The 14,348-nt window shown below is 39.4% G+C and overlaps 1 protein-coding gene across 1 annotated transcript in view; it reads right to left on the bottom strand.

Annotated features, from left to right (window-relative positions):
* Positions 1-9,136, bottom strand: part of LOC5570471 (nocturnin) — a 144,320-nt gene extending 135,184 nt beyond the window's left edge. The window contains exon 1 of the mRNA XM_021845787.1: positions 8,673-9,136. The gene's annotated coding sequence lies outside the window, so the exon portion shown is untranslated. The remainder of the gene's footprint in view (positions 1-8,672) is intronic.
* Positions 9,137-14,348: the final 5,212 nt, after the last annotated feature.

The following is a 14,348-nucleotide window of genomic DNA, read 5'->3' on the forward strand; positions in this document are numbered from 1 at the left end:
CCAGCAAGTGATCTTGATCAACCATTTACCAGAGATGCCATAAGCGACATCATATACCACTTCACAACGATAAAGCAACCTAAGGCCTAAAAAACAACGTGTCCAATCCAACTATGGAAACCCGAGTATCCCCGCACCAGGTATCAGGTATCAGAAGGCCGGCTCCAAAGGCACGTTCCCCACCAGTTGGGAGATTTGTGCCATCGCCATATTTGAGCCTATTTCATCATCTACCCGATGGGAGAGGAAAGGGAAGGGAAAGATGGGAGGAAATAGGAGTAGGGTCCCTTGAAGAGGGAAGATCGCATAAGCGAAATGAGAGCATGTAGCTCCATACCACAATGGGTTCGAACAGCGCCCTAAAAAAGGCACTGCAAAACGCATGAGCGTAAAGAGAGCCTATAGCTCATTACCACAGCGGGTTAAGAATAACAGGATGTCCTGAAGATTCAGGCTTCTGTATTCAGTTTCACTTAATAAGTGTTTACCAAGTAATTGGAATCGCATTTGCGCAAAAACTGGACAGTTACATATCAGGTGATACGAAGTTCCATAATCGGAGTCACAACTATCACACACAAATGAGTCAGCACGCTGAATATTTGCCATGTGATAGTTGAGTCGGCAGTGGCCTGTCAACGCTCTGACCAAGAGACTGCAATTCTGCTTTGACAGATTTGTTAAATACTTCGCCACCCTTGTAGATGGCTCAGTAATGTACAATTTTGTTTGACGACACGACTCCAAACTATTCCAATATTGCTTGTGCTGAGTTGCCGCCCAAGAGTTTATTTGAAGCTTCACCCAGCACTTCGAAATTGGAATAGCCGGCTCAGGGCCAATGAAGTCATGCGATGCTCCATCGCGAGCTAGCTCATCAGGCAATTCATTTCCAGCGATGGAAGAATGGCCAGGTACCCATACAAGGTTTACAGAGTTGACTGAATTCAGTTCCTCAATTTGAGTTCGACATGCGATAACAAGCTTCGACCTTGAGTTGGCCGAAGCGAGAGCTTTTATAGCAGCCTGACTATCTGAACAGAAGTATATGACTTTACCCATTACGCGCTGTTGAAGTGCTGATTGCACTCCACACATAAGAGCAAATATTTCCGCCTGAAAAACGGTGCAGTTTCTACCAAGTGAGTAAAACTGATTCAGCCTTAGCTCACGAGAATATACTCCTGCACCAGCTCTACCTTCAAGAAGGGAGCCATCAGTGTAACATACTATATTGTTTGATATACTTCTTTCCAAATAGCCAGACGTCCACTCTTCCCGTGAAGGGAATTGTGTGGTAAATGTCCTGTAAGGAAAGTTACAAGCAATTGTGAGATCACTTGGAGCAAGGACAATTTTGTCCCAATTCACCAAAAGTGGAAACAACGAAGTGTGTGTAGATCTACGATTCACTGGATTTTTCTCCAGTAGATCCAGTACCCATAAACGGTAAGAGCAAGAAAGTGCTTCTTGTTTAAGATATATGTGTAGTGGCGCAACGTCGAAAAGGGCCTCGAGCGCTGCTGTGGGAGTTGTAGAGAACGCACCAGACATCGCCATCAAGCACATCCTTTGGAGATGGCCCAATTTTGATTGGATTGTTCTCACTTCGCCCTTTTGCCACCACACAAGACATCCATATGCCAATATTGGTCGAACAACTGTTGTGTAAATCCATTTGATATATTTGGGTTTGAGGCCCCAAGTTATACCAAAGGTTCGCCGGCATTGACCGAAGGCCATACAAGCTTTCTTGACTCTGAAATCAATGTGAGCTGTCCATAAAAGTTTGGAATCTAGAATGACTCCGACATACTTTACTTGATCAGTCACATTAATCTCAGTGCCAAAAAGACGTAAAGGTCGAATTCCATCGCGGTTTCGTCTTTCCGTAAAAAGAACAATAGATGTTTTATTCGGGTTAACCGAAAGGCCATATTGGCGACACCAACTCTCGACTACCTGAAGAGCACTTTGCATCAGGTCGAATAGGGTGCTTATGCACATACCAACTATCAGAGCTAGATAGTCGTCGGCAAATCCATAAGTTGGAAAACCGCAATTATTGAGTTGCCTCAATAGCGTATCTGCTACGAGATTCCACAAAAGTGGTGACAAGACTCCCCCTTGGGGGCATCCGCAAACACTCAATTTTCGAATCGCTGCTTGACGCAATGTCGAGAAGAGATGTCGGTTTTTGAGCATTTGATGAATCCAATTGGTAATCATTGTAGGTAGCCCATGGTTTCGTGCTGCTTCCAATATGGCATCGAAAGACACGTTATCAAAGGCACCCTCAATATCCAAGAAAACACCCAAGCACGATTGCTTCTGAGCGAATGCTTTCTCGATATCGTATACAACTTTGTGTAAAAGAGTCACAGTGGACTTTCCAGATTGGTAAGCATGTTGATTCACATGAAGAGGCATGTTTGCCAAATAAACATCACGGATGTGATGATCGATAATGCGTTCCAGACATTTCAGAAGAAAAGAGGTCAGACTGATTGGTCTAAAACTCTTCGCTTCCTCATACGACGCACGTCCTCCTTTTGGGATAAACTTTACAGTAATATCACGCCAGGATTTGGGAATGTACCCGGTAGCAAAACTGCTTACAAGTAGCTTTTTCAAAACATGTTTGATAGACTCAAATCCCTTTTGGAGCAGAACAGGATAAATCCCATCCGCTCCTGGAGATTTGAAAGGAGCAAAACTATTAAGTGCCCATTGAATCGATTCAGTAGTTACGATACTGCGAGCCGAGGCCAGAGACTCGTAACTACATGAAAAGACATTTGGTTCATCCGTAGATGCTATGTCCACACATCCGGGGAAGTGTGTATTGAATAAACATTCTAAAACTTCTTCATCGGAAGAAGTAAAGTCACCATTAGGTAAGCGAATTTCGTTCACTTGGAAATCCTTAGATTTTGCAAGAATTTTGTTCAACCGACTGACTTCACTCAAACTGGAAACATTTGTACAAAGGTTTTTCCAGCCGGATCGTTCAGCAGAACGAAGAGCCTTCTTGTAAGCCTTGCGAGCTGACTTGAACGACTCTGATCCAGCTGAACGGCGTCTGTTCCAACTCCTTCTACATTGTTTCCTGAGTCTAGTCAGATCGGAATTCCACCATGGGGTCCCTCTTGTAGTCTTTACAGACCGCAGAGGACATGCTTCTTCAAAAGCTTCCATAATGTAGGATGTTGTAGTATCAACGGCATCATCCAGATCACTTGGATTTTCAATGGACGGAGAATATCCATGAAATTTGGTCGCAACCAATTCAATGTAGAGTTCCCAGTTTGTTGACCGGGGATTCCTAAAACGCAAAGTCTGCGCAGTTACATTTGAATGTTCAAAGAAGATGTAGCGATGATCAGATAATGATTCCTCATCTGATACATGCCAATTCGTCAACTCGTGACTGATTCTATTCGAGCAGAGCGTTATGTCTAACACTTCTTCTCTATTAGAAACCATGAAGGTTGGGCGATTGCCTATGTTAAGTAGTCCAAGGTCTGTACTACTTAAGTATTCCATCAGACTGGAGCCTCTCAAATTGATATCCGAGCTGCCCCAGATGATGTGATGAGCATTGGCATCACTGCCCACAATCAGCGGAAGGCCTTTTGTTACGCAGTGTACGACAACTCGTTTGAAGTCATCCGTTGGGGATGGTTCATCATGTGGTAAATATACCGAACAATAGACGTATTTCCTGTTGAGGTCACCAACAGAAACATCGATTGTGACAGCACATACATCTCTGGTAGATAACTCAGAAGTGAATGTAGCAACGATTGCTTTATTAACGAGCACGCATGCGCGGGGCATGGAGCGCGAGTTTGCCATTTCAAGCTTGCTAAAAGTAGCAAAAACTGGGTCCACAAGGTTACCTAGATAGAAGTTCCCTCTACGAAAGTAGGGTTCTTGAACTAGCGCCACTTGGGCTGCACCATTTTGCATGAGTCTGCAAAGATTGATCGTTGCTGTTCTTTTATGCTGAAGATTGATCTGAGCTAACCTAACCGTAGCCACTACCCAAACTAGGCAGGATTAAGCTTTTTGCAATCTCAGCACGAAAAAGACCAGCAACGACAAAACCAGATCGGTATCTATTTAAAGTCGCCAAAGGCGAAAGAGCACAGAATACACTGTGTAAAACGCATAATGCGAATCCATATAGGTGATAATTTAAATTAAATGTCAACATATTCATAATCCCACCCTTATTAAGCCTCAAGATAGAGACTGAAGAAGGGCAGCCGATTATCTCGGAGAAACACAAGGTCACCTGCACCATTGCTCCGGGTAGCACAGGAAGGACTCAATACTGTGGAGGGCGCCCTGGTACCCCACAGGCTCCGTTTGCGGTTAGGTTTTATTTAGACCCCCCTAACCATTCATTCTTAGGCACGGTACGCATCACACCATAAATTAAGGGTCACCTGTGAGGTGGACTTTTACCACCGGAACAGACAGTCCGTAGTGTTAATTCTTAGCCAGTTGAAACAACCGCTACCGACACTACGCGGCTATCTAGGCTGCTCGGGAAAAGGAGGTTAATATTGATGATTAACTCCTGACGTGCCCAAGCAGCCATCAATGCTCAATCATAGTTTCAATTCTATTTTTAACTAATTACAGACGTGACTTTTGGGTGTGCCTGCTAAGGATATCTGCTGGTTCATTATGAGATCTTTGGAAAGCTTCCATAAATTTTCATGTCGAGATCATCCACTTCAGGGGTCCGCGAGATGTTTGTGGAACTTCAAAGGGGGTCGTAGCTGCAGAAAGGTTGAGAACCACTGGTATAGACATTTGGTGCCTGCTTCAACTGTTTTCGAAAAGGGAACACTTCCAGCAAGTGATCTTGATCAACCATTTACCAGAGATGCCATAAGCGACATCATATACCACTTCACAACGATAAAGCAACCTAAGGCCTAAAAAACAACGTGTCCAATCCAACTATGGAAACCCGAGTATCCCCGCACCAGAATACAATGTCCAGCAATCTAGTAGTGTCGAGTGAAAACTTAGGTTCATCGCTTCAATGCAACTACGTACGTCCTCCAAAACCGCAGTCGTCAACGTGATAGACCAGAACGGCCGACTGCTGCCATGCCGTGTGTGAAATCCAATCAAAATCCAATCCAAATCCAATCCAAATCCTAATACAAATCTAATCCAAATCCAATCCAAATCCAATCCAAAATAATGTTCTCTCTCTCACTCTCTATTTCTCCGTTTGCCATCTATCGTTCATATAGTCTTTTTCTTTCTTCCGGACAAACTAAAATGTTCGGTTGGATTGCAAGCACGCTAAAAACTACCAACACAAGTTTGCATTATATTCTATATTTACTTTACTTTACTTACTACGTGTTTACTTCCCTTCCGAAGGAAGTCGTCACTATAACTTTTTTGTCGGTGACTATCTCGGGGATGGGATTCGATCCCAGGTCCTCGGCGTGAGATGCGTGTGTTCTAACCACTACACCAGGTCCGTCCCCCTCTAGACAGTAATTCGTAAATGATATTTATCTCGACCGATTTAGTGAATAGGGTCCTAAAGCCCTGTCCTAATTTTAGTACCAAACGATTGAGTTTAGGCCAGAATCACATGTTTACTTAATTTTTAAATGATTTTCGTTGGTTTACGGCCAAAAAACATTTTTTTCAGATTTTGTCACACCCTTTGGTTTAAACTCAAATTTTGGGTGTATTTTGTTTTCCGTGTCCCTTCCAAAATGTCAAATAGGAACAACCCCAGTGTTAAAAAGATGAGCCCCTGTGGCGTTTTTGCCGACTCAGTGAATGTCAAACATGATCTTAAGTGTCAAGGTTCAAAATTGAACCTATTTTTAAAATTTAATTTTAAATGTGATATAACCGTTATTTGATCAGGAAAAATTGCTAAAGTGGTTGCAACATACTCTTTCGTCTTGTAAAATAAAAACAAAATTTCATTAAAAATTTTAGGACCCCATTGTCTACCCAGACAACCAAAATGTACGTATAACGAAATCACCTTTTGATCATGTTTGACATTCACTAGTCGTTAAAAACGCCTTTTTAAAACTAGGGTTGTTCCTATCTGACTTTTCGGAGGGGACACGATTAAATTTAAGTTCAAGCCAAAGAGTGTGACAAAAGTTGAAAAAAAACGGAAAAAATATACTTGTTTTTAATTATGAATCGTGGTTTACGGCTAACCAGCCGAGTGGAAGTTTAACAACTACCGAAAAGCTAAACATTACATATAATTTGCAATTGGATTAGATGGACAAATTGATGTGAAGATTTGCGAAAAAGTTACACGTCTTCTCAGTGAGAATCGAACTCACGACTCCCCGATCTATAGTTGGGGCGCGTTACCACTACGCCATGTCCTCTCCTCGGACTCATGTTCCGTAACCGGTCGTTTGAGAACGTCGCGACCCATTGGAAGCCCACACAATAGAAATCTCAGCCAGCGCAGTTGCTGGCTAGTGTAGTGTGCTATTCCTATACCTAAAAAACAATGCGCTCTCGGGCTAGGCATTGGATATATAGAAAGCGTTGTGTTTGGATGGGCATCTAATTCTTCCGAAAGAGGTGCACTTTGCGAAAAAGGACCACGTGATTATTGAGCTGAAATCGAATTCAGGTTAACTTCTGCGTTCATGAGTCCTTTCATAGCGTAGTGGAAACGCGCCCCAACTAGAGATCGGGGAGTCGTGAGTTCGATTCTCACTCAGAAGACGTGTAACTTTTTCGCAAATCTTCACATCAATTTGTCCATCTAATCCAATTGCAAATGATATGTAATGTTTAGCTTTTCGGAAAAAAATATGTTTGTACTCAACGAGAAGCATTCAAAAATAGAGTAAACATGTGTTTTTGGCCTAAACTTAAACGTTTGATACTAAAATTGGGAGAGGTCTTTAGGGCCCTATTTTTGCGTGACGTACGTAATGGACGACCCCTTGAAACACCATCTGATTTAGAGAAATTCTATAATTAAAGATAGCTGATACAACAGACAATAGAAATGTGCGAAAGTTTGGATGGAAATCAAAAAAGTAAAAAAAAAAACAACCGGAAGGTGCCGAATACTTTTTTATATGTTTTCCTTGAAGCCCAATATGCGCTTCGATTCTTTGTACAGTTTTTTTTTCTATTGGAGAAATACCTCATTTTGTGCGACCGAATTGAAGAGATTCAATAATCTTTAGAAATATATTTAGATCTTTGCAATTGCTTCAAATCGTTTTTGTGTCCTCTGTTTAATAATTCCTTGGATAATTCGGCGAGATCGCGTAAAAGATCATAAAACGCAGTAATTTACAACATATGTACGTTGTAGCGTCTTTGAAATGTTACTTTTCGACAACATTCCGATGTCCTTCCTTGTTTTCCAGAAAGAGGTCAAGATCATCATGGCGCAGACCGTCTGGTACACCGTTATACAATTCGTCTGGAGATTAGGTATCAATTTCACAACTAGTTGTTTTCGTTACACACACGTGCAACCAATCTATACTCATGTATATCAATGGTAAATATTTAGTTCATAGGGTGATTTAGGGTATAATGTGTTCATCTGGGGTAGGAAGCACTGGTGTTTTAATCAGTGAATAGCGATTTGGTAATGATCTTTAAGTTTTCTGCTATTCGAATTTGTAATCCAGCTAGATGTAACAATGAATAATTCGTCTGAAACCTCACAATATGTCCATCATTCATCTCAAACAGACATTTAGAAGTATTCATGGTATTTAAAAAGATTTTGGAATCTGAAAGAGTTTTTAAACTTAATGAAAATCACAATGTACAAATTTTCTAGACATAAAGAGGACAAAATCCATCATTTATTTTAAAATTTCAAATAGCAGTTTTTTCATTGAAGCAAGTTTAAAAAATAAGTGTTCATTTATTGTATTCTCCAACCGGTGCACATACTTGAATCGAATAAATTTCAATTTTGAACCGTAAAATTGCTTTTGAAGTTTTGATGATTTCAACAATGGATTCTTGAGCCTTAAGTGCAGTTTTGTAACATATTTTTCATCAAAGGTTCCAAATTATCTCAAATAACCCTAGCTGTTTAGTGCAGACATCAAGTCGCTTCGGTTGAATAAGCTGGTCGAACCATCCAGATATCAGCCGAAAAATTCGAATAAACACCACAAGCGTCACCGTTGTAATTAAATGGCTACAATCTTCCTTACAGACTGCATCATCAAAACAACCACTCTTGTGGACCGACGAAGTCATAGACGACGTGGGGATATCGAACGGAGGGCAAACAGCAATCTATAATTTCTTGTGAGTGTTGTGTACTTTCTGAAAACAGCCCATAACCAGTTCTAACCGCATCGGAAGCCGGTTGACACAGGTTCACTTACGGGATCGTTGTTTGCGTTTTCGAAGGAATAAATAAAACATTTTTGTGTTATCGTTGGAGAGAAAGAGAAATGATACCTAGTTATCAGTCGGGGCAATTGAAGTCTATGCTCGAGACTTCGATCCCCAAAAACCTTGGCTAATTACCTTTTTCTTTGAATGTGAGTTCCAGGGACGATTCGTTCGGTGGATCACGCATCTTCTGCATGACTCAAATGCTGCTATTTGCCGGACGAGTGTGTATATTTGTTATCTTATGGAGTGGGTGTACTTACCGGTTTAACCAGATAAGACCTGTTAGTAGGAACACTAAGCACAAATCAAAGCGATAATTGGGTCAACGATCTTTTCCAGATGACTTCTTAAAATACACTGAATCACTAACGATCATACAGATCTTTTTTACCTTTGACGATCTCTCAGATCTTCCAAATCACTAATTAACGCACTGTTTCTTCACAAATAATTCTTCGTCACACAGGTACGACAACAGCAAGTATCCAAAACCGCCACTAGTTCCCACTTTTCCAACAAATCACCACACCACAAATGCCCACAAACTTAAACTTAGACTCGTTCACGCCAAAGCGCCGGAAACCGGTGTGCAACTGCCAGTGAATGTAATCACGCCTCGCCACGCGTAGAACACTTCGAGCAACACTTCGGAAAACCGGAGCTGATTTGCAACCGCACCGTAAGACTTTCACCAAACGATTGAAGTAGCTGGTCTACGGACCAGGCTGATCCCTCCTCCCAATACGCTCATCGGGCCCGGCTTCGAAAACGACGACTATGTAGTGTCTTACCAAGCCAGCAGGCGTTATCAAACCCGGTTCAAGTACCTACGTACGTTTTAATTGTAACAGTCGTAGTAGGAACGAGTCTCTTCGACGGCAATTGATAACCATTCTTTGTTGCAACCAAGACTATGAACCAAATCGCGGTTCAGCTTGTTTGTAACTATAGTAAAAACATAAATATTCTAAAACTAGATCACAGCTGATGAATCGAGCTCGGTCCGAACATCGAAGTCTAATAAATCTTCGAAAGCCAGCAGGTATTCCATTGAGTTACCCCTCGTTTACGTTTACACACGCTGAAATGCGTGGTTGCATTACCGTACTAGAGAGCTTCACCAAGACTTCCACGAATTGTTCGCAAAACCATACACATTTTTTTTAGATGAGTCTGTTATCAGTGCCGATTCTACTTATAGGCATTGTTAGGAATCCCACATCTCCTTCCTTCTTTCTGGCGTTACATCCCAACTGGGACAGACCCTGCCTCTCAGCTTAGTGTTCTTATCAGCACTTCCACAGTTATTAACTTTATTTGCCTATTAATTATTTTTGTATTCGTTTATCGTATTCCAGGTACGAAGATACTATACACTCTTGAAAGTAGAGAAAATTTCCATTACGAAAAGATCTTCGACCGGTGTGATTCAAACCTACGACTCGCAGCTTGATATTGCTGAACAGCTGGATATTTACCGATGCGGTCATCTGGAAACTTATCTACAGCTATACCGGTGCGTTTGCAGCAATGTGACAGAAGGGACTTCTCAAAAAAGAAGAGTAATGAATGACTTTGAAGGTGCAGATAAGATTTAATCCAGTGAGGTGAATAGGCTCAACCTTGGTGGTCAAAGGTTTTGCCCGTATTGAAGGCTGTTCGACTGGGAGAAAGATTAGAAAAAGAGGAGACTTTATATGGGGGAAACATTTTTATTGGTGAAGGTCCAGGAGTTCGCTTTTATTTTGGTGTATTCCAGCATTATCATTCATTATTTAATCATGTTTTTTTTATCAATTCCATACTTACATAAGGGGTCGTTCATAAACAACGTGGTCATTTATGGGGGAGGGGCAGGGGTGTCTGGTCAATGATCAAGGTACTATACCTCTGCGCCGCTGCTGATTCGTTTTACGTCACGCGGACGCCGAATAGGGTATCCATCTCGAAAAAATTGATATTATTTTTATGAAAAAAAAAAAGCCTTACGTTTGAAGTTCTTACAAGGATAATATCTATTATTGAAAAGATATTTCTAAGAAATCCTAGATACCAGGAGCCGTAGATCGATTGAGAATTCTTCCCGAGAATTTCACGGAAACCATTCCAGGAGTTTCAGCAGCGATTCATTCAATAATTTCTGCTTGGATTTGTCCTTGAATATTTGGTAGGATTTTATCGTTCACATCCAAGTTTCTAGCAACCTTCAGAGGCTGTTCACGCCAAAGCGAAGTTTCCGTGTTATTTATAAGTCACGCTATGTCTGAACCAGACGATTATAGAAATCGAATGTACATCGGATTTTTTCTCGCTAGAGTTTAATATTTGGGTTATATTTTCATAATAGGAAAGTTTTAAAATATTTCATCGATAAAATATTGATTTTTTTTTCCACTTTTTAGCCATTTTCCATACTAAATCCCATGAAAATCAAGTTTTTGACGCATTTCTTCCCATACAAAATGTATGGAAAAAATTTCACCGATAGAATATTTTAAAACCTTCCGATTATGAAAAAATAGACCAAATACTGATCTCTAGCAAGAAAAAATCCGATGTACATTCGATTTTTATAATCGTCTGGTTCAGACATAGCGTGTAAGTCCTTCACACCCCTGTTCCGTCTAACTTCGAGCCGCCGCGTATTTCAGTTTTCATTCAACCTTTATACCATTAAGTACTAGAGAGTAAAAATTCCAAACCGCCTTTCCCTCCACCATGGCTAGAGTCATTAGAGCCCCCTCCAGTCGAGCTATCGGTCCTGTCCCCTATTGCAACAGGTTGACGGACGCTCACCCGAGCAAAAATCCCACTTCCACGCCGCAACAGAGGCTGTTTCAGAAATTTTAACAAATTTGACAAGCATGGTGTTCCACAGATTTATGAAGTATTTATTCTATAAATAAAACAAAGAACTCTGTCTAAAAATGAATTCATACAGATATTCCTCTAATAATTTCTGAGAGGAAAGGATTCCTTGAGGATTTTTTTTTTTCAGAAACTTTTCAAGGGCATTCCACAAAGTTCCCTTGAGAATTTACTCCATGAAATTGTTGAAGAATTCGATTCGGAGATTATTCAGCAAATCCAAAACGGATTTCAGCAAGAATTTCATTTGGTTTTTATCTAGAAACTTTTTCCAAGAGTTCTCTAGGGGGGTTTTAATGATTTTTCCTTGAATTGCTTTGCAAATATTTGAAAGAAGTGCACTAACTGTTTCTTCTAGAATCACTCAAATATTTTTTTTCCGGAATTTTCAAAGGGTCACATTATGACTTTTTGAGAAATTCTACTTTAGATTCTTTCAGAACTTTTCCAAAATAACTACCGATATTTTTACAGACATCACTTCATGAAATATTTCATAGACTATACCATGTTTTTTCAGTGGTACATCGATTATTTATTGAAATCCAGGATTGTTCCAAAAATCTTGTCACGATTCCTCCTAATCTTAAAAAAGAGATTACCGCAGTAGTTTATCTAAAAAAAATGTCCAAGAACTTTTTACAGAACAAGAACTGTTTCATGGAATACACCAAACGTACCTCTTGAGATTCTTCCACAAATTTATCTCGAAAATTCTGGGATACCTTAAGAAATTTTCACAGTAATTTTGCCAAGCGTTTTACAGGGGGATTTCTATGGACAGTGCTCCAGGACTTCCTTTACGATTTCTGTGAGTATTCAAGCTAGTTGTTTTTAAATTCAACTGCAACTAAAGTTTTCAATCCCGGGAAGTATTTCCCGGCAAATAATTTTCTGTTTCCCAGGATTTCCCAAGAAGTTAAATTTTAAGAATTACCCATTTATATTCAAACAATAGACATCGTACAATTTACTTCACATGTCATATTCATTAATGTCCTCATTAGACATAAAAATATAACTGATTTTGATGCTAATTCGTTTTCCTCTAGAAATCAAAAAGTTATTACGTAAATGTGTCACTTTTCGACAATACGAACGTCCAAGAAAGATTTTTGCATATGACTCTAAATCTTTTCATGATAAAGGGTCATTCGAGAATTTATTTCGTAAATTGGGATAGCTAAAACAACTTAATTGATTTTGTTCAATATAACAGTCACAAGTCACAGTAAAAGATGGAAGAAATAAATAATAAATAGTCACAATTTCAATGTAAAACGCTAGTTGACTTATTCCAGTACTTGAAAAGTTTTATTCTATGTTAGAAAATAAGATATACTATTAGTCAAGTATCAGCTATACTCTATTTATAACATTAATTTTTGCTTAGTTTTCTAAACATTCTCGCTTTCAAACCTAGGACAGGATCAAACATGTCGCGCGTCGGTCTAGTAAGAGAAAAAGTGACGTGATCAGTTAGTTCTATTAGAATAAGTGAAAAGTGCCGCGATCGGTTAGTTCTTTTTGATCCTTCGACCTTGACGCTTGCTCCTGGGCAGTGCGTTAAGAAAGCCCGAGCTGTTGTCAGTTTGTTTTTCCTTTTCGGGTCGTGCGCCAGTTTTTTTCTGAGTGCTTTTACAGGGCTGTTACAAGAATCTTAAAATCGTATCCGCGAAAATCGCGACTTCAGGAATTTGATCCGCGCCTAGGAACTCCAATCCGCGCCTAAAAAAACTGTTTCATTTGCATATTTACAACTCATTATTAAAAATGCGTAAACGTGCTCGATCAAAAACTAGTTTTTAATGGTACTAAGTGATTATTTTCGCCTTATCTTAAGGTATCTACAATTGAGCAAGACAAAAATACGGTAGGTATACGGATTCCTGTCAACACTAAAAAAAGGCAAAAGCGGAAAAATCCAATAATTCGAGTTTTTCTTGGAGAAAATCGTATTCAACAATATCACTCGAAGTTTATTTGTCATCAATACTTCAATATATTTTTTATAAAAAACCGTGCATTTCAATAAATGGTAGTGCCTAGCTTGCAACTATACTTACATACATGGATAGGCGAACACCACCATATTGTTTTAAAAATAATGTTGCTAAAAATATTGTTTTTTTTTTTTGTTAATAAGATGCGGATAGTTAAACAATAAGTTTTAAATACATGCCAGTGATTGTATGAAAACTGTTTTTATTTTTATAAAACTTCAAGTCTTAATACTCAATTAATTTGAAGTTAAAATACAAGATTGTTGTGATAATTTAATATTTTCAACAAATTTCTGTGTTTACGAAAATTGTTACCTTTTTTCAGTAATATTCATTAATTTTTGGCAGTACATTGGACTATACATTTAAAACTCTCTCGACAATTGACACAAAATGCCCAACTCTACAGGGCAGATCTAAGTCACCTATAAAACAATTTCGATGAAATTTTAACAAGACCTTATATATATTAAAAGAAATGAAATTCCAAATTTTAACAAAAAATATATAAAAACTGGTTTGTAAACTAATCAGTTTAATTACGCGGACCTTACAATTTTACACAAAAGTATTTGTTTTTTAATTAAGAATCGTGGTTTACGGCTAACCAGCCGAGTGGAAGTTTAACAACTACCGAAAGCTAAACATTACATATATTTTGCAATTGGATTAAATGGACAAATTGATGTGAAGCTTTGCGAAAAAGTTACACGTCTTCTCAGTGAGAATCGAACTCACGACTCCCTGATCTCTAGTTAGGGCGCGTTACCACTACGCCATGAGAGGACCCATGAACGCAGAAGTTAACCTGAATTCGATTTCAGCTCAATAATCACGAGGTCCTCTTTCGCAAAGTGCACCTCTTTCGGAAGAATTAGATGCCCATCCAAACACAACGCTTTCTATATATCCAATGCCTAGCCTGAGAGCGCATTGTTTTTTATGTATGGAAATAGCACACTACACTAGTCAACAACTGCGCTGGCTGAGGTTTCTATTGTGTGGGCTTCCAATGGGTCACGACGTATTGAAAGTATTGAAAATGTAATGTAGATACCGTTGTGT

The sequence above is a fragment of the Aedes aegypti genome, chromosome 2, assembly GCF_002204515.2.
Source record: "Aedes aegypti strain LVP_AGWG chromosome 2, AaegL5.0 Primary Assembly, whole genome shotgun sequence".
Lineage (NCBI taxonomy): Eukaryota > Metazoa > Arthropoda > Insecta > Diptera > Culicidae > Aedes > Aedes aegypti.